Source organism: Rhinolophus hipposideros, assembly GCF_964194185.1.
Source record: "Rhinolophus hipposideros genome assembly, chromosome: 5".
Classification (NCBI taxonomy): domain Eukaryota; kingdom Metazoa; phylum Chordata; class Mammalia; order Chiroptera; family Rhinolophidae; genus Rhinolophus; species Rhinolophus hipposideros.
Genome location: NC_138051.1, coordinates 18131681 through 18157086, shown reverse-complemented (window position 1 = coordinate 18157086; position 25406 = coordinate 18131681). Strand labels below are relative to the sequence as shown.

The window sequence follows — 25406 nt, the reverse complement described above, 5'->3', positions numbered from 1 at the left end:
ACCAGCCTCCAGCGAGACTATAGTGGTATGACTCCCCTGTCTATGGCTCCGTGGGTGTTCCTTTTTGGCCTCACCATATCCTGCATTCTTGTGCGGGAAGAGGGACCAGAGACCTCCATGACAGTATACTAGAGGATGGCACTTCTCTTCCCCATTAAAACGAGGTGTGACCATGTGATTTGCTTTGGCAAATGAAAACCGAGCAGAAATGACATGGGTCTTATAGGTAGAGACTTGAAGAGCCAATGTGTGATTTACCACATCCCCTTTTTTTTGCTATAGCAACTGATGATGCTTCAGACATGGAAGCTCTGTCAGTCTGGGTCTCAGAGAGAGGAGACATGAAGAGGCCCCCAGCCAAGTCAGGGTTTGTGAGGAACTATAAAGCTTTGTTATTATAAGCTATCAAGATTTGGGGATTTGAGGTTCCAGTGGCATAATTTATGTTATACTGGCTGATGCATCACTCCCTCTTGTCCACATATACAACCTATAGGACTTGGCTCAAATGTCTGACCTCCCCAGACGGAGTGAGGTGTATGTAAGATCTGTTAGAAGACAGATCTTAAATATCCCTCTTTATCTTTTTAGTATCTGTCTCATAGATTGCTGTGAGGATTACTTGAATAAATATATAAGATGCTGGCACACTACAAGGGCTCCAAAAAGAATTAGTTATTATCTTTACTATTACTTTATAGCACTTCTCTTGTTTTATTGCAATTCTTAAATAGTTGTCTTCTGTATGGAGGCTATGGTGCGGGTGGCCTGTGGGCAGCGGCTGGGGCAGCCCCTGTTGAAAGCCATGCGCTGCTGGTCACCCACAGCTGGACTGCAGTGCTGTCCTGGGGGCCGGGGGCTGTGCGCGTCCTGGTGGGAGATCAGTGCCCACCAGGGCCAGAAATTTCACCCGCGGCTCTCAGGGAGCATGTTTGCAATGAGCTGCATCATGGGCCACTTCTGCACTACTGCGACCTCTGGCTGGACTTCCAGTGTCCGGCCTCTGTGGCTTCCCAAATGTCCCCAGGAAGGTCCTCGAAGGACCAGCTGGTGGCATCTCCCATGCTGGACATCTGGTACTTCTTGAGTCTTGGCTGCCTAGAAGACCTGACTCTGTGCGAGAGCTATCAGGGGGCTGTGGGACAAGTTCGGGAAATTGTACAAGGCTGACTGACTGGTGCGTGTGGCCCTCTGTGCAGCTGATGAACTTCCTCTTTGTGCTACCCCAGTTCTGAGCCACCTACACAAATGGCCTGACGCTGGGCTGGGACATGTACCTCTCCTCCCTGAAATACCGGATGCCAGGTCCCTGGAAGCCCCCAGGCTGAATGGCCGTGAGCACTGCAGATTGAGCTGAATGGATGCCAGACAGGAAAAGACTGACCTCCAGCTGACCACCCGCTGGGGCGGCAAGGCGAATGGGCTCCCACAGCAGGCCATGGTCCTGGGCCAAGTCCTAGCCCCACCTTGACTCCTGGGCATCTGACTGGAGTGCCCCTTCCAAGCCCACTCCCGGGCCTCAGATTCCCCATCTGTAACACAGCCATGAATATGGGCAGTCCTTCTGGGATTCTCAGTGACCCGTGACGGGGATGTCCCATCCTCAGCCCTGGGTCCCAGCCAGTAGCAAACCCCAAACCCTCAACACTACTGTGGGCTGGGCTCTGGGCCCTGGGACGGAGGTGGGCACCTCACCCATTCCCTTGGAGCAGAGTCCCGCCTGGAGTCGGCCCCCAGGATTTGGAGCCTTAGGTTGCTGCCAGTCTCATCCTCTGGTCATGGATGTAGAAATTCCATTAAATTCTCTGCAATTGAAAAAATATATGTATTTGTCTTCTTTTAGGCTGAGCATTTGGAGGGGAATGACTATGTCCTTTTTCATCATTGTGTCATAGATACCCGCCCAATACCTGGGACATTGAAGGCACTTACTAAATATTTGCCAATAAATGTATATTTAAAATATACCGAAATCCTTATTTCTAAGTTTCCCCATATAGAATTATACTCCCAATGTGTATTTTTGTTACTATAAATTATAGGCAGTGTATATGAGGAAGTTGTACTTTTCATTATTTTCATCACTGTTGAAAAATAAAGTTATTAGACTACAATATTAAAGATTTTAATGTTGTAAAATTAAATATTAAAATATTCATTAAATATTTAGTAAATCAACATTTATCATTAATATTGATTTAACATCAATGCCAATGCATCATTAATAATTAACATCTATAAATTAATATTATATAAATCAATAAATTAATATTTATTAATAAATCAATATCTAACAATATGTAATTAACATTAATTAACAAAATACTTATTACATATTAATATCAAATATTGTATTAAAAATAAAAGTAGGAGTCTAATGCTTTCCCCTTTTTTCATAAAAATGATGTAATAATTTTTACCATATGCCTTGAGTTTCATACTCTAATTTTAAGTAACATGAAATAATATTGTGCATATTTAACCATTTGAATTAAAAAAATACTAGATGTTTCTGTTGTCATTGTATAAGAAATGTACTAATGTATTTAGCATTCTCAATGTTAGAAAATTCTACCAAGAAAACTGTGCTTATTCATTAGCAGTGAAAAGCACATCTTACATATTTTTCTTGCCAATATCATAATTACATCTTTTCTATCTCAAATAATCAAATATTATCTCTATTAAATCTAGATGTACCATTTTTTTTACCTTCCATCTTTAAAAGTAGCTGCCCAAAATAATGTTAGTGAGTTATGTTTAACTCATCCTACAAAACCTGTTCAATTCTTTTCAAATGAAATTGCAATCTAGTTGAAACTAAGTATCCTCTTAGAAACAGAATGGAAGAGTGAAGATTAAAAAAGAAAACCGTCCAAATTGTGACTCATTCCTCTGGTTTGAGGTTTTAAAGAGACATGCAAGAAGAACAGAATATAGATTTTCATTTTGTAGTGAGTAAAAAATGACCTTAATGGTAAAGTGGATATCATTTTGCATGAAATACTGCAATTTCTTGAAAGAGTAATCTAAAAACTTATTTGGATTATTGTTAGCAAAGTTCATACAAAGTTTCTTGAAATGTTTTATGAACAGAACATGCCCTGTTTCAACTTTTTAATTCATAACAACATGTGCATTTTCAGAGGTACAAATTGTCTCATGACAAAACCACCATATTCTAATATTGGGAAAAGGTCAACATCATTGCCAAAGCCATCTCTTCCACAGTATAGTGTTTCTGATGTACTTGGGTTTGGAAGTCAGACCTTGGCTTCTTCCTTGGTTACTGTTTTTGCTGTGTGGAACAAGCAAGTGTCGCAGTGTCTCTCAGTCTCAGACTATAAAATGGTGATAATAGCATTTATCTCCCAAGGTTGCTGTGAGGTTTAAATAAACCCTTGTAGAACATGCTGCCTGGTACAGGGTAAGCACTTAAAACCTATTGCTATTGTTATTACAAGTGTAGTACTTTATATTTTACACTTTACAAAGTACTTTCACATATAGTCTCTCATTTGAGATAATTAGCTCCTGGGTGACAGCACAACTTTTATCACTGAACTATATGCAAGTATTTAATAAGCATGATTGTTACTGGATTTGTCAGATAAAAAAGCAGCAGATTACATTCCCTTTGCTTTGATGGAAAATCCCCATGTGTTAAAGGTACCAATTTTTTACACAAATTGTACCTGACTTCAAACCATTTAAAGACACAATTTTATTCATTCATCCTCATCAGGCTTTATCCCACAAAGCTAATGTTTATAACCACTCTACAGATGGGAAAAAGAAATGTAAAATAACTTTCCTAAGATAAGGCCAGTCAGCTCTATAACCAACCTTTGCTTGATGATGGAATGCTCAGAACATGGTATCTTCTGGCTCTTGGTGAATCCTGAAATTTTCAAAACTTGTTTGTAAGCATTTGAATGCACAGAAATAAATAGGAGGCATTGAGACAGTGGTGGTGTGATGCCTTTGGTAGTGGCTCTGCCATCCAGTCTTTGCATTCATGCCTCGAATCTTTTCAGTGATCAGCAAGTGTCAAACCCATTTTTAAAAGTACCCTGTAACCTCCAACCTCAAGAGGATGAAACATAGTTTGGGGAGCAGTTAAAAGACCCATTATTTGTTGAGTAATTTATTTTTACAAGATTTCCTGAAATCTCCTTAAATCACTCACATTTTATCCAAGGGCTGAGAATTTCTTTCTCTTGGTCTAGAACTTAGGTTCTTGCCTGAAGGAAACAGGGTAATATTGGTAATAGTCTCAGAATGACCTATGAGAACATTCTGTGTCCGGGGCCGGCCTGCCCGGACCCGCCCAGACATGCCCGGACTTGCCTGCACCTGGGTGCCCCTGGGCCAAGCTTAAAGTTTTGATTCTATTGTTTAAGTTTCGATTTCTCAAACAGCCCGCCATGACGAAGCACCCTCTGATTGGTCGGTCCCCATATTGGGAGACCAGGTGTTTCTTTGATGTGCCTAAATCTATATATACAAGCTGTTACCTTCAATAAAGAGAGACTTGATCAGATTCCTGTCTTGTCTCCATTTCTCACGTACCCCTGTCCCCCCGAGCCCTATTTCTCCCCCAGGTCTTCCGTTGTCGATCCTGCAGGTCGGGACAATTCTGCTTACTGGGTATTTCTAGAGGCAGGTAACAGTTGCTGCCATTCTCTCACACCCAAACATGCTTGTGATAGTGTTAGCCAATTTGCATACTCAGCAAAGATGCTGGGCTTGCAATTGAGCTACTTGATAAATTTCAGGTTTTTTCCTGGGGATGAAAAGTTGTTCTAAGAGCCTTGTGGGAAAAGGGGACATATCTGGAGCCCCTATTATTCCGTTCCGATTTATGCACATTGCTATTTATGAATGGCTTCCTTTTAATTAGGTGTTTAATTTAAAACAGAACTTGTGACTATAATAACTCCCAAAGCACCAACTTGGAACATTAACCATTTGGGGAGGATTAAAAAAGTCTTTCAATCACAAGGCTATAATTGATTGTACAGCACATGAAAGAATTCTTTATTATTTTGCAGGATAATTCAGGAAACATTATGGAAAACAGCTTCCATTGCTAAATAAAATCTAATTTCTGTTTTCAAAATTATAATTTTTGTTGTAAAAAGTTCTACCTCAATGAACATATTTTTCACTTTTGAGTAAGGTAAGTTAGAAGAGGTCTTTAATTTGGGTGTTTAACAGAAAAACTGATTTTAAAAAGGAAAAAGGAAAAGTATTTCTTACTTTGTTCTTCCTTTGGAGACAGTTTTCAAATCTGAAGGCATGACTTAGGACAAAAGTAAATGCAAAGAGGCATTTAATAATTAATGGTCATAGGGAAGAAAGCACATTGAATGGAGTCATCAGTAAATTACTGTAATCCCAAGACTCTTAACACCCTTGAGGAAAAAAAAATGCATGGCAAATAATGCTTTAAGGGTTTATTTAATAATTTTCTCCCCCAAATTAAACCAAAAGTGTTTTCTGCAGTCATTCTGAGATAATGTTAGCAGTATTAGCAAAAAGGAACTACTGCATGGGGAAAGGTCTTTATATGTTAGAATAGCATTCTGTGATTATTTTTAATGGGAAAATAAAATATAGGTGACTTCTCCAGAAATCAATATCCTCTTTTCTCCATTCTTGGTTTGCAGGCTGATTAATTTGCAGAGGTTGGGTTTGATTTTTGCTGAAGTAGAAAGCATTATAGGTTCTGTTATTCTTCAATCCACTTGGCTGAAGTCTATGGTTTTATCTCTATGTATTTATCTACCTTTCTACATGGTGCTTAGTACTGTAGCTCTGGGCTTCTTCTCAACATATTGTTAAAATCTATTATGCTGAACTCTCAAGTCCCTTGCTGTGAATAGGTAACTACTCTTCTTCCTCCACCCCAACCCCACCCCAGGAGAGCTGTTGTATTAGGTAAGGAAATGAGCCAGACAGAAACAGGCATTTAAAAGACAGCTTTGACTCTATATGAAGGATGTATCCAACTAAGTTTTGAAAACAAAAAGGGGAGGAACTGTAGGTCATAAAATTTATATAATTCATATAGCAATTAAAAAAATAATGACTGAGAAAATATGCTAAATATCTTATGTGTGGTATTCTTAAATTGTTGAATAGAAGAGTTCAATATTTCCAACCTTTAACACCCATGGTGTACTGTCTTGGTTATGGTTGTTGGCTATCAATCAATCCTGCATAAATGTTTTTTCAGTTTTGAATGAATAGTTAATTAATGAACGATATCATCAGTATTTTCTAAACCACCTCTTTTCAAAAGTTTGAGATAGAAACAAGGCATAAAAAGATGATGTTTTTGTCTAGTCTAGCTAGAAATGTTTTTGATAGGTCTCTTCTTTAATCAAATATTTCTCTATATTTGAAGTATTTCAGCATTAAATACTGAAATTATTGTAAGTCCTTTGACTTTTAAATGTAGATATATTTGAAGTTGCATAAATGTGCGTTTGAAAAAAACTGGGTAAATTTCGTACAACTTTAAAGATGAAGTTGGTTTAAATACAAACTGCGTCAAGTATTATCAGATAAAAGCCTTTCAATATATTATACTTGGACCATTTTTTAGTCGTATGATGATAACTTAATGGTACAGCTTGTTAGAGAAATTGTCAAAACCATGTTAAAAATACAAACTATTTAAAAGGATGCCCTTTTGAAGGATAATTCATTTATAAGCTAAATATATTTCTTATGCCAAAAGAGATTTATGCTTTAATAATTATGGTGATCTATAAATAATACAACATTTAATTATTCTTTAATTGGTAGTTGTTGAACTATTATTTAATTAATTATATTTCCTGAAAAATAAATATAGCACTAAATACTTGCATATTGTCTATGTATAAAATAATCTGAATTCTTTCCCAGAAGCAAATCTAGAATCATATTGGTGAATAAAAACCATTACTGTTAACTGCAAACAGCTACTTAAGAAATCTGCTCCCAGTTAACCTTATAGACAAATGAAAACCATCTCCTAAAAACGGGCACATTTATTTATGTAAATATGTAAATTCCTCAGCATTTCTACAGTGTTGAAATAAACTGTTTTCAATTTATATTTATAGATCAGAGTTGGGAGCGATTTCTCTATCCTTTACAAACAGCCTTGACTGCCTACTCTGAGTTCAAAACTGCCTTAAATTGTGTCATTTTTTGTATACAAAAGGCATTCTAAAATTGTATTATGCATTTATTGTGCTGAAAGAATGACCCTTGTCATGCTTTGTTTACTGAATGTCAAATTTTCATTTGTATTACAGCTGTGTACCATAGCAGTTTCGGGTTTTGTATGAAGGGCAACTAATGCACAAAACAGTCAAACCACAGAGCAGTAATTAGTCTGGAAAAGATCAAAGTGTGCTCTTCTAAATCCAGCCAATTTGCTCTGGGTGTGCAAAACCAATAGTCTTTCTTTTGCTAGGTCTCTTATTAATTTTTGCTTTCGTTTGTTGCAGAGCAGCTGCTTTACTGTCAATCCAACATCCTGCTTTAAAAAAAAAATCCATTTTGATGCTACAAATGCGATTTCAATGGGTTTAGGAATAATAACCAGCTTTTTTTTCACCCCACTTCTAGGAGACAGAAACTTGAAATTAAACTTTTCAGCATCTGTAAAGTGAAAGAAAGCAACATAAGACATAGCCCTGTTTGGATTTGTTGCTCTAGAAAAAGCTGAAGAAGAGTAAACTGTAAATATTTCTGCTTTTAATGCTTTTAGCCAGCTCTACCTTTATAACTATACGTCTATTGCTCTCTTCTTTTCTTAATATGAGTTCTTTTTCTCTTTAGGGTCACATTGTGGTTTTTCACAGGAAAATTGAATGATCCAATTTAGTAATTAAATTCAATCCAGCAGGAAAAAAATCCTTACACTGACTGATAGTTTATACATCTCAGGATAAAAACAGAAAAATAGATCATATCACTTGCTATTTTCTTGAAGTAATTATTATTATTTTTGAGTGAGTATGGAAGTGGCAGTTGAGGAGGATGAATAAACTTTATCATAGGAGGTAAGTGAATAAAACTTGTGAAGGAGAAAAGGGTACAATATCATAACTTAAAAAAAAAAGGAAATACGATCTTGGACAATAGATTTTAAGTGTAGTTTATGTATTTCTCCTCTACTCCATTTTGTCATTGTTCCTTTCACTATTCTCTTTGGCAAAAAGTAGAGAGAGAAATAAACTGGTTAGTTCATTGATTCCTATTAATATGGGAGCTTTTTTGTAATTGTCACCTCGAACCCTCCTCAAATATTTATATATGTATATGTGTTTATATTTCTTAGTAAATTTCTTACTCAAGCAATGAATATTAACATGTATTAGCTGAGTAAATATATTTTTATGTGTCTAGTGTTGCAAAAATTTTCCTGGCTTCACTATAAACCATTTAAATTTGATTCTGAGTTATAGTCCACTCCAAACATGTGCCAAATATTTGTTTTAGTGTCAGTATGACTAACTAACTAGATACTAAAATACATCCAAGCAAAACACAAAGTGTAATGATACAAAGAATTTGCATAATGAAAAGAAATACATACAAGTAATTTACAATAATTGATTTATAAACAAATATATAATGTCCATGAAATGATCAAATGGGTTTGTTCTAGAAATTGTCGGAAGCCATAGAAATCCCCAGGCCTTGCCTAGGCAGAACTTCCTGGTCACAAAACCCAAAGCCCGCGCGCGCCAAACCCAGAGCCCGCGCGCGCCAAACCCAGAGCCCGCCCATTTCCTTGTACCTCATATGGCATCGCCCTGTCCTAGCCTATCAGCCCGCGACAAGTACCTCGCCACCCTATGACATAGCATATCCCACCCCCATCTGACATAGCTATATATATAACCCGCCATCTTAATAAAATTTTGAGGCTTGATCAGATCCCTGTCTTGCCTCCATTCTTCGCGTCTCCTGTCTCCCCTTTTTTTTTCATCCTCAACAGGTTTCTTCCCCTCGTCCCACGTTGCATTGTCCTGCCGGTCGGGACATTTTGGCGCCCAACGTGGGGCCCGAGGTACGAAGATTCTATGAGGACACCTACTCTGGAAACCGCCGCGGCCCCCCCCCCCCTCCCTGAGCCTCCACGGGCTGGCTTCTTTCGAGCCCACGCAGTTTTCACTCGTGGGACAAGACTCGAGGGCCTCCCCGGCGCGAGTGTGGCTTGTTTCGAGCCCGTAAGGGACAAGACTCGACAGCCCCCTCGGCAGTAAAAAGGCTCGTTTGGAGTTCACGAGGTATTCACCCGTAAGAAAAGACTCCAAGTTTGCCCGACGTTGGAGTAGCCGCCCAGCGAAGGACGAGAGATTGGTGAGTAGGTGATTGACATGGGACAGGAGTTGAGTTCACATGAACTCTTCCTTAAGGGTATTAAGGAATCTCTCAAGATGCGGAGAGTTAAGGCTAGAAAAAAAGATTTACGTGAGTTTTTCAGTTTTGTCTCTGATATCTGCCCCTGGTTCCCCCAAGAAGGAACGATTGATCAAAAATATTGGAAGAGAGTTGGAGACTGTTTTAATGATTACTATCGGGTTTTTGGACCCAACAAGGTCCCTGTATCGGCATTCTCATATTGGAATCTGATTAATGATATCCTAAAAATACATTCCTCAGACCCAGATGTTAGAGAGATCTTACAGACAGGGGAAACAGTCCTAAAAGAGAGTTCCCGCCCCCCTTCTGTCTGCCAATCTGTTTCAATAGACATGCCAGAGGAACCTAAAAAACAAGCTGATAATCAGGAAGCCTCTGCCTCAGAGAATCACCCATTAAAAGACCCCCCTAAAATCTACCCTTCCCTTTTGGCCTTTAATAATCAGGACCAGCTCTCCCCAAGAGACCAGATAGATTTAGAGGAACAAGCTGCCCGCTATAATAAAAAAGAAGATCCCTGGGGCCTCGCCGCGCCAACCTTGCGCGCCCCTTCACAAAAAATACATACCCCTCCCCCTTATGTCCCCCCTCAGGAACTCCCAACATTCTATAACCCAGTCTTAAACCCAAACCCACCCCTATTCCCTCAAGACACCCTAGTTCAAAACACCCCATCCTTAACCGATCCCATTAGGCAGGCAAAAATATCTTTAACCCAAGAAATTTCTTCTCTTAGAGAGACACTCCAACAAAAACGCGAACATATGCAACTCCTAAAGGAGCTGCATGCCCTTGAAAAAGAACTTAAAACCTTAATGCCTAACCAAAACCCTGAAAAACCTCAAAAAGGCCCAATACTTAATAAAAAGACCCTAATGACCTTTCCAGTTACCCGCAGCCAAAACCGTGGCCCACCCTCTCAAGAGGATACAATGGAAGAGACTGACAATGAACCCCCCGACTCTCATAATCCCCCCTCGGCCGATGAGGCCTCTGACACAGAAGACCCAGAAGATAACACTCCCAACTCCAATGATCCCACTGGCCAAAAATATCACCGGCTAGGCATCAAACATATTAAAGATTTAAAAGGTGCAGTAAGCTCTTATGGCCCGACAGCGCCCTACACCTTGGCAATTCTTGAAGGTCTCAGTGACCGTTGGCTCACACCCAATGATTGGTTTAAATTAGCTCGTGCCACCCTTTCTGGGGGGGACCACGTCCTCTGGCACACAGAGTTTAAAGAAAACTGCCGAGAGATAGCACAGCGCAATAGTGAAAATAGAACAACAAGATCATGGACTCGGGATAAATTACTAGGAGAAAAACCCTATCATACCAATGAAATCCAGGCAACTTTTCCCCCGGGGCTGTTAGCTCAAATTCAGAACCCTGGTCTCAAGGCGTGGCGCCGCCTACCTCCAAGAGGCTCCGCTACCACCTCCCTGGCAAAGATTCGTCAGGGCCCCGAGGAGCCATATTGTGAGTTTATCAGCAGACTCACCGACGCCGCCGAACGGTTGGTCGGAGAAGGCGAGAACGACAGCGCCTTTGTTAAACATTTAGCCTATGAAAATGCTAACCCCACTTGCCAGGCAACCATTCGCCCCCACCGTGGAGGCAACCTTGCTGACTACATTAAACTATGCTCAGGGGTTGGAGCCTCCCATACCTTGGGACTCGCTATCGGAGCCGCCCTCCGAGACTTTGCCTCAAACAAGCCTCCTAATCAACAATCTAGGTTATGTTTCTCCTGTAAACAACCTGGACACTTTAGTCGAGATTGCCCAATAAAAAATAGAGGTCCACAACCCCAAAATTCATCACAGCCCCCACCGACACCCTCCAGACCAATGCCTTCCACCGTGTGCCCAAGATGTCGACGGGGCAAACATTGGGCCTCTGATTGTTATTCTAAAACAGATATTGAAGGTATCCCCCTTTCCAGGAAACCGGGAAACCCCAGTCGGGGCCAGCCCCTGGCCCCTCCATCGGGACACAACCTAGGGGCTGTCAGGTTTGTTCCCCAACAACCAAGTCCTCAGATCCTCCCAGCTCAAGTGTCGGTTCCCTCCACCGGGCTACCCCCGGAAGCGCAGGACTGGACCTCTGTGCCGCCGCCGACTCAATACTAACCCCAGACCAAGGGGTCCAACTCGTTCCCACCACCACGACGGGACCTATGCCCCCGGAAACATTTGGACTTATATTGGGACGGGGCAGCTCTTCCCTCGCCGGCCTGAATATAATCCCAGGAGTCATAGATAATGATTATACAGGACTCATACAACTCTTAGCCTCGGCCCCTCTGGGCCCTGTATCCATAGTAAAAGGCCAAAGGATAGCACAGCTTGTGCTTCTCCCATTAGACACCTCTAATAAACAATATCTGACACCAAAGAGACGGGAGTCCGCCTTCGGCTCCTCAGATGCCTATTGGATACAACAGGTCACTTTAGAGAGGCCACTTTTAACCCTGTACTTAGATGGAAAAAAATTTCAAGGTTTAATAGACACGGGAGCGGACGCAACAGTCATCTCAGATAGATACTGGCCTTCAACATGGCCCTCTAAAGCCTCATATACCCATCTACAGGGCATAGGACAATCAGCCAATCCCAGACAAAGCTCTAAAATACTCTCATGGGAAGACGAAGAGGGCAATACTGGTAAGGTCCAGCCATATATTATTTCTGGAATTCCCATTAATCTGTGGGGCCGTGATATCCTATCACAACTCAAACTTATCATGTGCAGCCCCAACGAAATAGTTGCTCAACAGATGCTTAACCAAGGCTATCTCCCTGGACAGGGACTGGGAAAAGCTGGTCAAGGGATAAAAAATCCCCTCTCTATAAAGCCCAACCCTAACCGACAAGGATTAGGCAGTCAGGATTTTTCCTAGCGGCCATTGATCCTCCTGCACCCCATGCGGAGAAGATAAAATGGAAAGATAATTCCCCCGTTTGGGTGGACCAATGGCCACTACCTGAGGAAAAGTTGTCCGCAGCTTCTCGGTTAGTGCAGGAACAATTAGCGGCAGGACATATAGAACCAACTACTTCGCCATGGAATACACCCATTTTTGTTATTAAAAAGAAGTCTGGGTCTTGGCGCCTCCTTCAGGATCTCAGAGAAATTAATAAAACCATGTTCTCCATGGGAGCCCTCCAACCAGGCCTCCCTTCCCCGACAGCTATCCCAGCTAACTATCACAAGATTATTATAGACCTTAAAGATTGTTTCTTTACCATTCCTTTACACCCCCTGGACAGAGAGCGTTTCGCATTTAGCCTGCCTGTAACCAACTTCAAGGGTCCTATGCAGCGCTTTCAGTGGAAAGTCCTCCCACAAGGCATGGCCAATAGTCCCACCCTATGCCAAAAATTTGTGGCACAAGCTGTGGATCCTGTTAGAACACAATGGCCCACTATTTATATTATTCATTATATGGACGATATCCTTCTAGCAGGAAAGACCACCACAGAGGTACTCCAATGCTGCCAACACTTAACTCACAATCTTACCACTTATGGACTCCAACTTGCCCCCAATAAGATCCAGCTCAAAGACCCCTACTACTATCTGGGATTTGAGCTACATAATCAGTCCATAACCACCCAAAAAGTCCAACTTAAAACTAGTCATTTATACACTTTACATGACTTTCAAAAATTTTTGGGAGATATTAACTGGCTTCGACCATACTTAAGGCTCACTACAGGAGACCTCAAGCCCCTCTTTGATATTCTTCAGGGAGACTCAGACCCTCTCTCCCCTCGAGAGCTGTCGCCTGAGGCAAAGGGCTCTCTTCAATTACTAGAAAAGGCAATTCAACAACAACAAGTCACCTTTCTATCATACAAACAGCCCTTCTCCCTCATTATTTGTGCAACCCCTCATACACCTACTGGGGTCTTATGGCAAGATAATCCCCTCTTCTGGGTTCATTTACCCTCCTCCCCGTCTAAGGTCCTAGTCACATACCCATCCCTGGTAGTCAAACTTATTAAGATAGGAAGAGAAAAAAGCCGACAACACTTTGGCAGGGACCCTGATCAGCTCATTCTCCCCTACACTAAAGAACAGCTTAATTGGCTAACCCAAAATAACGATGACTGGATCATTTCCCTTACATCATTTCAGGGCAAGATAGATAATCATTATCCCCCTAATAAACTCCTACAGTTCTCCAGACTACATCCCTTTGTTTTTCCAAAGATAACAGCCACTAAACCATTACAAAATGCCGCCTTGGTTTTCACGGATGGGTCTTCTTCTGGCGTAGCAGCATATGTCATTAACTCACAAAGATTTCAGGTGCAGTCTCCATTTCAGTCTGCCCAACTTGTTGAACTTTATGCCGTTATAAAAGTGTTTAAAAAACTACAGGAGTCACCCTTTAACTTGTACACTGATAGTGCCTATATCGCCCTGTCTGTGCCCCAACTAGAAACAGTGCCATATATCAAGCCCTCTACCAGCGCTGCCAAACTTTTTCAACAACTACAACATCTCATACTACAAAGACAGACCCCATTTTTCCTTAGTCATCTTCGGGCTCATACTGACCTCCCTGGACCCCTTTCACAGGGCAATGCTATAGCAGACAATCATACCCGCTTAGTATGTCCCTTAACCTTAGATCCTATAACGCGAGCCACCCAATTCCACAACTTACATCATGTCAATGCCCACACACTTCGCTTGTTATTCAAAATTACCCGAGATCAGGCTAGACACATTGTTAAAGGTTGCTCAGGGTGCATAACCTTTCTGCCTCTTCCTCACCTAGGAGTTAACCCAAGGGGCTTACTCCCTGGACAAATCTGGCAGATGGACATTACACATATTCCTGAATTCGGCCATTTAAAGTATGTACACGTAACTATAGATACCTTCAGCGGCTTCATGGTTGCCACCCTTCATGGGGGCGAGGCTACAAAAAACATCATAGCCCATACCCTCCAATGCCTTACCACACTAGGAAAACCTCAAACTATAAAAACAGACAATGGACCAGGGTATACCTCCCAGGCATTTCAAGCCTTTTGTGCTCAATTCCAAATCAAACACGTCACTGGCATCCCTTACAATCCCCAAGGCCAGGGCATTGTAGAGCGAGCCCACCAGACACTCAAAAACACCATCAACAAGTTAAAAACCACCACTGCCTATCCGACCAAAGGATCTCCTCGTAATGTTCTCAGCCATGCATTATTTACCCTTAATTTCCTACAACTTGACGCTCAGGGAAAATCGGCTGCCGATCGCTTCTGGCACCAAGAAACAAAAAATCAATATGCTACAGTTATGTGGAAAGATCCATTAACCTCCAAATGGAACGGCCCCGATCCAGTCCTCATTTGGGGACGTGGGTCAGCCTGCATTTATGATTCTCAGGAAGGCGGCGCGCGATGGCTGCCAGAGCGTCTCGTTAAGCCTGTCAACACCCCAAATCCAAATAACACATAAAGACTCCAGGGATATCTTCCCTGAGAAAATCTCTCTCTCTTTTCACAGGACATAAAGTTCTTCATGGAGTCCTTCACTTTGACACTCTTCACATTCCTCATCATCCCCGTTTACGGAGGGTTTGGGCCCCCCGTAAGCCGCGAGCAGCTATACAGACAGCTCTATGGCAACCCATGTGACTGCCCGGGAGGCACAGTGCCCAGTGGATACCTCCGTGCCCACACCGAGGAGCCAGCCCCACAAGGACAGGTAGATTTAGCATACTTAGCATCCACTGATTGCGGTAATAAAGTAGCCTACCTCGCCTATAATCCTAATATAAAGGGGGGATTCGGACTAGGAATAGATGAAACACAATGGACCTGTACCAATAAGCCCCGCATTATTCCCCCCATTGCAGGACTACCACCGCCCTGCCCCAGCGAATGCAGCTATTTTGATCAAATGCATTCTTCCTGCTACACAACCACCCAAATTTGTACTGGCTCAGACAACCAAACTTATCTCACAGCCATGTTATTGAGACGTAGGTCCGCCACATTCGGAGGCGATTGGGACTCCACCTCCCTCTCTGACAATAACAAATATAGTCAGGCGGGCTGCAGTGGTACAATTGGAAATAAAGTCTGTTGGCCAACTAAAATGCCTGTCCACATTTCAGATGGCGGAGGGCCAAATGACATATTAAAAGAGACTCTTGTCACTGAGCACATTCAAAAAATACTCCACCACCTATTCCCCCCTTTAACTTACCACCCCTTGGCTCTCCCAAAATCCCGGGATATGGATTTAGACACACAAACCAACAACATTCTCGAATCCACCTTCTGGGCCTTAAATCATTCCAACCCTTCTCTTGCCCAGGACTGCTGGCTTTGCATGACTATGGGAACTCCCATACCTACTGCAATCCCCTCCAATATCACAGTAAACACACAAATCTCTAACTGTTCCCGTCTCTCCCTTCCTCTTAGAGTTCAACCTGTAGGATTTAATACCTCCCCCTGCTATCAGGGACGATTTCAAAACAACACTTTTGATGTAGATCTAGGGTTTGTCACTTTTACTAACTGTTCTGACATCATTCAAGTTAACGGAACCTTGTGTTCTAGCCCTGGACAAGTTTTCATATGTGGGAACAGCCTCGCTTACACCACGTTACCCACCAACTGGACTGGACTCTGTGTCTCAGCTAGTCTCCTCCCTGATATCTCTATTATCCCAGGAGACACACCTGTCCCTCTCCCCAGCCTAGAATTTGCCACCGGGCGCCACAAGCGTGCTATTACAGCCATTCCCTTACTCGTAGGGCTAGGAATTACTGCTGGAATAGCCTCGGGTACCGCGGGAGTAGGTGTTGCAGTCCAGTCCTACAATAAACTATCATGCCAGCTGATAGATGATGTCCAAACACTTTCTGGGACCATCAATGATCTCCAAGATCAGATTGACTCTTTAGCTGAAGTAGTCTTACAAAACCGTCGAGGCCTAGATCTTCTCACTGCAGAACAGGGAGGTATCTGCTTAGCTTTACAGGAACGCTGCTGCTTCTATGCTAACAAGTCTGGGATCGTCCGAGACAAGATCAAAAAAACTACAAGAGGACCTAGTAAAAAGACGCAAAGAACTCTTCGAAAACCCACTCTGGACGGGTCTCAACGGACTTCTCCCCTACCTGCTCCCCACCCTTGGCCCCCTCCTATGCATCCTTCTCTTAATAGCCTTCGGGCCATGGGCTTTTAGGCGCATTACTGACCTCATTAAAAACCAAATCGATGCTGTTTTGGCCAAACCAATCCAAATCCATTATCAGCGGCTAGCAACAGGGGACGGCCTCGAAGAAGGCTATCTTGGCTTCCTCCCCACGGGGACGACATAATACTAAGGGTATGTCTACTCCCCCCACGAGTTGGGGAGGGGTATGGGCACCGAGGTGAGTGCAAAGCAAAGCATTTGCAAGGAAAGGGCTCGACTCACAACGGTCGGCTCCCTTTAACTTTCCTGAGAACATACCTGGTTTGCATAGAGGTTGGTATCAAAAAATCTCTACCTCTCCTCCACAAAAGATACCCAAAACCATCCAATAACGAGCTCTGCTCGTTGGAGGAACCAGGCCTCTGTTCCCTCACTCGGTCAAGGCCCACCTCCTTAAAACAAACAAAAAGGGAGGAGATGTCGGAAGCCATAGAAATCCCCAGGCCTTGCCTAGGCAGAACTTCCTGGTCACAAAACCCAAAGCCCGCGCGCGCCAAACCCAGAGCCCGCGCGCGCCAAACCCAGAGCCCGCCCATTTCCTTGTACCTCATATGGCATCGCCCTGTCCTAGCCTATCAGCCCGCGACAAGTACCTCGCCACCCTATGACATAGCATATCCCACCCCCATCTGACATAGCTATATATATAACCCGCCATCTTAATAAAATTTTGAGGCTTGATCAGATCCCTGTCTTGCCTCCATTCTTCGCGTCTCCTGTCTCCCCTTTTTTTTTCATCCTCAACAGGTTTCTTCCCCTCGTCCCACGTTGCATTGTCCTGCCGGTCGGGACAAGAAATGTTTTCAACTAAACAGGAATTTAGTGCTTTTGATAAGTAACAAAATGATCATATTGAGAAGTTAAGGTATATGTTTCTTCATACAACAGGTACAAATTAGGCACTAACTCCCGATTTTACTTTGGCTACCCATGACATACTAAATGAACCCGAGCTTCAGAATTCTTCATCCTTTTATATCATTTGGTGTCTGATTAACATCTGTTGTTACCTCTATAGACTTTATGATACATTCCATTCTTTCCCACTTTTTATTATTTCAGGGGCCAACCTAAAGATGATAGTGTAATGGGAATAAATCTATATTAGAAATGAAAGAAATATATTTAACCTGTATTTACAGATGCTATTAGATGAAGTCTTGACATTCAAATAAAATCTCATTGATTTCCTTTCTCTACCATCATGTAGGACTTAACCTAAATCTTTCTATAAGACATCTTGAAACACGGCATTTAGCAAATAAAATGGCCTCCAAATGTGTGCACAATCTCATTCAGAAAATTCTGAAAATATTTGGACTGAGATTTTAAAAAATGATATTGGAGAGAATGAGAGATTCTAGAAAATTTTTTTCCAAAACGGAAATAAAAAAGAAAAAAAGAGAAATAGAGAAGTTAGTTTGCAAGCTATTGATTAGTGCTATCGTTATCAAGTTAGACTAAATTATTAAGAGGGTGGCTTGGGAATTCTTGCACAAGTAATTGTCTCTGGACAATGCAGTAAGGCAAGAAAAAGATATAAAAAAAGTAAGGACTGGATAGGAAGAGACAGAAAACTTAAGACAACTTAAGACAGAAAACATAAGACAGAAAACTTAGACTATTAAAACTAATGAAAGAATTCAGTAAGTTTGCTAGATAGAAGTCCAGTAATTACAATGGCAAAAATGTCAACAGAATTGTTCTATACTTACACTAACCAATTAAAAAAATATAATGGAAAATCTTATGCCTTTCATTATAGCAACAAAACTTGAAGTGCATGGAAAGTGACCTAACAAAATGTAGAAAATACTTATAGAAAAATATTAAAATTCTACTAAAAGACACAAAGAAACTTTTGTCTAATATGATCACAGCTTTTAGAGAAGAGTTTGAAACATGGTAAGCATTGAAGAAATATTCAACAAATGAATGAGAATAAATGGAGAGATATGCCATTTTCATAGACCGGAAAATTAACATTGTAGAGTCCTCAATTTTTTTGTTTTGTTTTTTACCTTTTCAATGCAGTTCCAGTACGGTGGGGGAAGCTATAAGGAGAAGAAATGGGATTGGAAATGTCGTATAAGGTAGAACAACAACAAAAAGTAAAAATAAAATTAAATAGTGGCCATGCAGATACTGATGATGATAGGGTACAAAGAACCAATGATTCAATAATGGGTACCTGAAAGCCAGGAGGGGCAAAAAAAAAAAAGCACCACATTTTTAATTAACAGAAGCTAGCAAGTGATAGAGGTGGAATCTACGTCTGATGTACTTGATAGCGATCACCATCCAAGGATAGCTCGATAAACTGATTACAGGTTCAGTTGCGCAAGTTAAAATGAAATAAACACAAGGGGAAAGTCTTGTTCCAAGGGCCAAAAAGCCAATGGCAAAAGCACAGTATAAAGAGAAATGCCTTAACAGTAATATCCCATGTGAAAATGCTTTAAGAGTTTAGTTTTAAACTCAGGATGAATTAACAGGATGATATAACTGACCCTCTTTTCTCCCCCATCAAGAAAAGTAATCTATTTTTGAAGCGGCATTAATGAAGTATAATCATATAAACTGACAACTCTCAACTCTGTACTGATAAGCCCAGCCTTCTGACGGCAATATTTATCTCTCCCAGTACTTATCTCAGATTTAGCAGGTATCTTAGCTTTTTCTCCTACATCTGCTGGTCTCCTGGCGTTTCCTGTGGGGAAGTTCCTGAGCTGGTGAGTACAGCACTACCCATCACTCAGACTCCAGTTACTTACACACCAAACCAGGAGTCAGGTTATCCTCATTTCAGATCTTTCTCTGTCCCTCACCTACAGTTGGTTTTTCAAGTTCTATTCACTTTGGTCACTAGTCAGCTCTCTTCACTGCTATTGTGTTGATTTAGGCCTAATTATCTCTACCCCCCGTGTCAAATTTTCCTAACTTGTTTGTCTCCAAACTTTTGTGGCTAACTATACTATTTCTAGAGTGTGCATGTGAAAACACAAATCTGATCATGCTACTTCCCAGCTTTAAACCCTTGATTAAGTTTTGTTTCAGTCTTCCCACTGTCTGTGTGCCCTATCCATAAGAATATTTGCATGCATAGACAATATAAATATATGTAACTAAATATATAACATACATAAATATATATTTATTTTGCCCATGATAAAATATACACAAAACAAATTTTAAAAGGATGAGATACAATAAAAATTTATTCAAAATATCATAGAACAAATACAAATAGCTAACCTATTTTTGCAATATGTTTCAATATGCTTCATTATTTTTAAAAATCTTGGCTTAACATGTTTTTGATCTAGTGATTCAAAGTTCAGTTTATTTATTTTTACTTTAATTTTTAATTTATTTTTTATTAGTTTCAGGTATACAAAATAACATAGTGATTAGACATTTACATACCTCACAAAGTGATAACCCCAATAAGTCTGACCCATCTGACGCCCATCTGTTGCCCATCTGTACCCATCTGACGCCGTACATAGTTATTATAATACCATTGATTATATTCCCTATGCTGTACTTTATATTCCATGACTATATATGTATATAAATATAATACATATATAATGTATATCATATAATATATATATTATTAGTTATATAATATATATATAATATATAATAGTATATATTATATAATATATATATTATTAGGTGTGCAAAGCGACATAATAGATAGACATTTACATCCCTCACAAAGTGGTAATCCCCCTCCCCCAAGCTACTACCCTTCTGACATCTTATATAACTGTTACAATACCATTGACTATCTTCCTTATGCTATACTCCACCTCCTGTGAATATATATACACATATATATACACATGTGTATATATGTATATGCATTTTTTTCTTATAGTTGACATACAGTATTATTATACTTCAGCTTCAGTTGTACAGCGCATTGGAGTTCAGTTTATTTTGATCTTTGCTTTTGATTGCTGCAGTGGCTAAACACAGTATACCTTAAAAACAGAAAAAGTACATCATTGGCTATAGCTAAAACACAATATTTATTTTCAGTCTCATCCATTAGTTATTCAAATCTTTTTTTCTAAAATTTGATAATGCATTTCCATCTTCCATAATTTCAATTCAATTGTTCTTATGAACTAATTAAATAGCATTATATTTCAATATTTTTTAACAAAAAATCCACACTGAAACCCTTTATTTACAAAATTTTAGAACAAGTTAGATATTTTAATTTTTGTGCTTTTAAGTGTGCAGATATGAAGACAACACTTTCACATTGTTTTTGGTAATGATATCTCATAATAATGGAAATAAAGCCATTCAAATACGCTCTGTCCATACATGCTTGTTTGGAAAAGAGTTGCTTTCTCACTTATCGTTAAGCTTTAAAATATTTTCTGAAAAGATGGACTAATTCTGTTTGTTTGTTGTTTATTGAACACAATTTTCTAAGAGCAGTTTTAGGTTTGCAACAAAATTGAGAGAAAAGTACCAAGATTCCCCTATACTCCCCCTTCCTCATACCTCCTCTATTATCAACATCACTCCCCAGAATAGTAAGCTTTTCACCAAAGACGAACCTACATCTACACATCATATTCACCCAAAGTCCATAGTTTACCTTTGGGTTCACTTTTGGTGTTGTACATTCTATGGGTTTAGACAAATGTATAATAATATATATACCTCATTATAATATCATACGGAATATTTTCACTTCCCTAAAAATCCTCTTTGGTCTGCCTATTCATCTGTCCTTCAACCCCCTTCCTTGGCTAACGTTGAAATCTTTACTGACTCCATAGTTTGATTTTTCTAGAATATCATATAGTTAGAGCCATACAATATGTAGCCTTTTCAGATTGGCATCTTTCACTTAGTAACATGCATTTACTCCATGTCTTTTCATGGCTTGGTAGCTCATTTCTTTTTAGTGCTGAATAATATTCCATTGTCTGGGTGTACCACAGTTTATCCATCCATCTACTGAAGGATATCTTAGTTGCTTCCAAGTTTGGACAATTATGAATAAAGCTGATATAAATATTCCTGTGCAGACTTTTGTATGGACATAACTTTTCAACTTCTTTGATTAAATACCAAGGATTGTGATTGCTGGATCTGATGGTAAAATTATGTTTAGGTTTGCAGGAAACCACCAAACCGTCTTCCAAAGTGACTGTACCACTTTGTATTCTCACCAGCAATAAATAAGAGTTCTTGTTACTCTACATTCTTGCCAGCATATGGTGTTGTCAGTGTTACGGATATTGGCCATTCTAGTAAGTATGTACTGGTATCTTGTTTTTGTTTTACTTTGCATTGCTCTGATGACATACTATAGAGAGCATCTTTTCAAATGCTAGTTTGCCATGTGTATGTCTTCCTTGGAGAGGTGTACGTTCAGATGTTTTGCCTGCTTTTCCATCAAGTTATTTTCTTCTTGTTGAGTTTTAAGAGTTCTTTGTATATTTTGGATAACAGTCCTGTATTAGATGGTGTCTTTTGCAAATATTTTTTTCAGTCTGTCACTTGTCTTCTGATTCTCTTGATATTGTCTTTTGCAAAGCAGAAGTTCTAAATTTTAACAAAGATCAATTTATCAATTTTTTGTTTTCATGGATTCTGTCTTTGGTGCTGTCAAGGTATCACCATGAGATATTACTAGGAATTTTACAGTTTTGCATTTTACATTTAGGTCTATGATCCATTTTGAGTTAATTTTTGAGAAAGGGTCTGTGTCCAGATTAATTTTTTTGCATGTAGATGTCCAGTTCCAGCACCATTTTTGAAAAGACTATCTTTACCCTATTGTGTTACCTTTACTCCTTTGTCAAAGATCAGTTGACTATGTATGAGTATATGGAGGTCTTTTTTTGGGTTCTCTATTCACTTCATCGGTCTGTTTATTCTTTTGCCAACACCACCCTGTCTTGATTACTATAGCTTTATAGTAAGTCTGAAAGTCAGGTTTCATCAGTTCTCCAACTTTGTTTTTCTCTTTTAATATTGTGTTGGTTATTCTGCATCCTTTGCCTTTCCACAAAAACTTTGGAATCAGTTTGTCAGTAACCGTAAAATAACTAGTGACTTTGCTGTTCATTTATTTTTTTAAAATTTGCTAGATAGTTAGCTAATGGCAATCTATTCTCATTATAGAAAAGATAAGCAAATAAGCAAATTTTGGACATTTGTCTATTTGCAAAAGAAAAATACGTAACTCATTTTTCCATATGAAAGTTCTTTTAAAATTCTTTGCTGTGAGATAACAAATCTCTATGTAATACCTCAGATTTTCATGACTTTTTACCTCATAAAGGTGATTTAAAAGTATTATAAAGGTATGGACTCCATTTTAAAGACTTTTGTTTTTATTAAATTAATACCATCAATGAAATTTTCATCTGGGTTTTTGAAAAGACTATCTTGATGTTGGTAATGATTTTAGTATGGTGCTAACTTTGTCACTTTATCCTAGGACCACTTTCTAGGTCACCCTAAAGTTTGTATTTATATGCAGTAGTTCCTTAACACAGGGTTTTAAAAGATACCAATACTAATGAGAAAATATACTGTCCATTACATTTCATTTTATTGGCTCACAAAAAATTATTTTTCCACTTCCGAAGACAAAGAAATTCCCGCAGATAATTTGTGGGCCCTTTAATTCAGAGCCCCTGAGTTTTCTGTTGTGGAATGAGATTAATGTACTTGATCTTTAACCTTTGGCCGGATGTGGAGGAGGGAAATCTCCAGCTCTATGTAAGAAAGGCTTTTGCGGCCTTTTTCTCTTAGTGCTTGGGACAGAGTGCTTGCACTCCTCTTTTTCTCCTTGCCACCCAGCTCCCGGACCAGGCGATGCCCTGTGTTGTGGACACCTGAAAACACCACTGGCCTGCAGGTACTCAGCAACTACCTGGCGGACAAAAGCTACATCGAGCGTGTATGCATCTCAAGCAGATGTGGCAGTATTTGAAGCAATCTCCTGCCCACCACCTGCCAACTTATATCATGCCCTGTGCTCATATAATCACATCAAGTCTTACGAAAGGAAAAGGCCAACCTGCTAGGAGTAAAGGAAACTTTGGGCAAGGATGGCCCTGCTAATTGGAAGACATCGCAGGAAGTGGAGCTACAGATAGTAAAGACGTTGATGACATTGATCTCTTTGCATCTGAGGATGAGTAGAAAGGCAAAGCATCCAAGAAGCAGTGAGAACGGCTTGCACGGTATGAGTCAAAGAAAGCCACAAAACCTACACTTATTGCCGAATCTCCCATCTTATTATATGCCAAACCTTGGGATGACGAGACAGATATGGCAAAATTAGTGAAGTGTGTCAGAAGCATTCAAGCAAATGGCTTGGTCTGGGGCTCTTCTCAACTAGTTCCAGTGGGGTATGGAATTAGACAACTTCAACTACAGTGTGTAAAGATGATAAAGTTGGAACAGATATGCTGAAGGAGCTTGATATAGTCCCAGAGGTCTCTTAAATTATCCTCATTTTTTTTGGATTCTTTTACCTTTTGCCTGCTCCAATTGGGTGTTTTCTGCTACCTTGTCTTCCAAATCACTGATTTGATCCTCTGCTTCATCTAGTCTGCTGGTGATTCCTTCCAGTGCATTCCTCATTTCAGTATTGTATTCTTTACTTCTGACTGGTTCTTTACTTCACTTTTGTTGTTTATCATTTCTATGTCTTTTTTATGCTTGCTCTCTCTCTGTTGAAGTTCACACTAAGTTCCTTGAGCATCCTTGTAGCCATTGTTTTGAACTCTGTATCTGGTAAGTTTCTTGTCTCCATTTCATTTAGTTCTTTTTCTGGAGTTTTCTTCTATATGAGGTAGATCTGCTATGTCTCCCAGTCTTGCTGGGTCGCCTTATGGAGTAGGTACCCTGACAGTCTCTTTGATCAGCTGCTCTGTGTGTCCCAGGGGTGTCCCTCATGTGGGTTGTGTGTGCCCTTGTTATAGTTGAGCCTTAATTGCTGTTGGCATGTCAATGGGTTGGATTGACCCTCAGGCTGACTGGCGGTGGGGTTTGGCCTTATCCACAGCTTACGGGCTGTTGTGCAAGGGGCTTACCCTGCTGAGTAGGATTCACCCTAGTGGGCTCTAGGGCCAGTTGAGACCACTCTTTGTATGTGCCACTTGTGGGGCTAATTGGGTGATGTTATGCTCTAGCCTGTAACCAACCTCCAAGTATGTTGGTTCTGGAGCCTCTTGGGAGGGGTTCTGGTGCAGGCCCAGGTCATCCATTGCCTGTGACTAGCCAGGAACTACCTGTTAGGAGTTATAGAGTGATCTGCGATTTTTCACTGCCTGTGCTAAACCTGGAAGCACGTGGGAGAGACCATGCTGTGAATCAAGGACAGCTGCCACCAGTACTGGGTCTTGTGTAGTTCCGCAAAAAGCCAGGAAACCTTGAGGCCTGCTGCCACCTGCCAGCTCCCTTAAGGTTCAGCCACTGATAAAACCTCATGCAGTACCTGAGTTGGGTGAGGCAGGGTCTCAGGGAGTCACTAGAGTGGAAAGAGTTATTGTCACCAGGTTAATGTAAATTCTGGTTTGGTGCCAGGGCTGAGTCTGGAACTACTCAGCAAAAGTCTCAGAGCACACGGAGGCCTGTTGCTATCTGTCTGGGGTCTATGGACTCCAATAGTTTTCCAAGAAAGAATGCAATTCAGGCAGGGCTAGCAGCTCTTGGAGAAAGTGCCTCTGGCATTAGGGGAGTTGGGT

At 40.5% G+C, this 25406-nt stretch overlaps 1 pseudogene across 1 annotated transcript; it reads left to right on the top strand.

Moving 5' to 3' along the window:
* The first annotated feature begins 1592 nt into the window (after positions 1-1592).
* LOC308497531 (elongation factor 1-beta-like) lies at positions 1593-24161 on the top strand (annotated as a pseudogene). The gene is made up of 2 exons: positions 1593-1752; positions 23512-24161. The product of its transcript is annotated as an elongation factor 1-beta-like (transcript).
* The last annotated feature ends 1245 nt before the right edge of the window (positions 24162-25406 follow it).